Source organism: Octopus bimaculoides, chromosome 7, assembly GCF_001194135.2.
Source record: "Octopus bimaculoides isolate UCB-OBI-ISO-001 chromosome 7, ASM119413v2, whole genome shotgun sequence".
In the NCBI taxonomy this organism is placed as follows: domain Eukaryota; kingdom Metazoa; phylum Mollusca; class Cephalopoda; order Octopoda; family Octopodidae; genus Octopus; species Octopus bimaculoides.
This window is the reverse complement of record NC_068987.1, coordinates 78,835,666-78,836,931: the sequence shown is the minus strand read 5'-3', so window position 1 is coordinate 78,836,931 and position 1,266 is coordinate 78,835,666.

The following is a 1,266-nucleotide window of genomic DNA, read 5'->3' as shown; positions in this document are numbered from 1 at the left end:
TATATATAGAGAGAGAGAGAGAGAGAGAGAGAGAGAGAGAGAGAGATATGTTAACTCACATCGCTCAAAACTATATTTATACGTTCTTTACACAGAAACGAATCTTAGACAATGGGTTTTGCTACACCGAAATCGTTTCCAAAAATTCCATTGAACTGCATCCAAATTCGAATAACTAATCTAATGTTATACAGAAATTTGAATTATTCTTTAAATCTTTTTCCATCCTCACTACAACCGCAGTCACGCTGCTACACTTAAACTTTGTCACTAATATATTTTTACATCATTTCCCTAGATATTTATTGTGGCTTTGAATTAACCGTTTAACAACATAAATTCTAAATACGGTGACAGCACTTAAAACCGTAATGTTATAACTCTTATCCCTTGCTTTTATAAAAAGGCTAATCTATTGACTGGAAAATAGTGAAAAAGGGCCCAGCAATTGAAAAAAATGCGTATATTCTTGTATATTTCCGTTTAAGATACATTGTAACGTGTGGCAATGGTGCCGTGCCTCTCATAAACTCAAGAAATACTTGTGTTAATACATGTTAATTGTAACAATGAGAAGTCATAAATAATTCTATAGAAATATAAAAAGGGGAGAAGTGTTCTGATATGTTGTACATTGGTTTCAATATAGCGAATTAACTGAAGCAGTTGTAGAGTTAAGTGAGACATGAAGATATATAAAAATAAACCCTATTGCTTTCTCCTTCGCCATTTCAACGCTACTGACGTTACCAAGTTATTTGACCAAGTTACTTCAGTGGGGATGGATTATGTTTCCGGTGCAGCCCATTCGTCTTTGCTGAGTGTCAAGAACAGCATCGTTTTCTCCCCTCTCACTTGGCAGACCGGAAGAGCTCACTTTCCAAAACGGAAGAAATGACTTGGTGAAAGGAGCAGAGAGAGTATGAACACAGGACAAAACGAGTCTCAGATCAGCTGCACCGAAACGGCATCATGTTCACCAGGATCCTTTAAACGTCTTGTTTATTATATATAGCAGGTGCTTCCTAAACGGCCAAGCTACTGTATATTTTGGCATAACAATGTGATTCTTAAGCCCGGACGAAAAGCAAAGAGAAAGTAAAATGATAATAATAATAATTAATCAATCAACAAAATAAAGATAAAAGCTTCGGAAAGTAATACCCGTTGTATTTCCCTATTTTAAAATGTTTTCACATTTTGTTCAGATCTCTCTCTTTCTCATTCTCTCTCTCTCTCTCTCTCTCTCTCTCTCTCTCTCTCTCT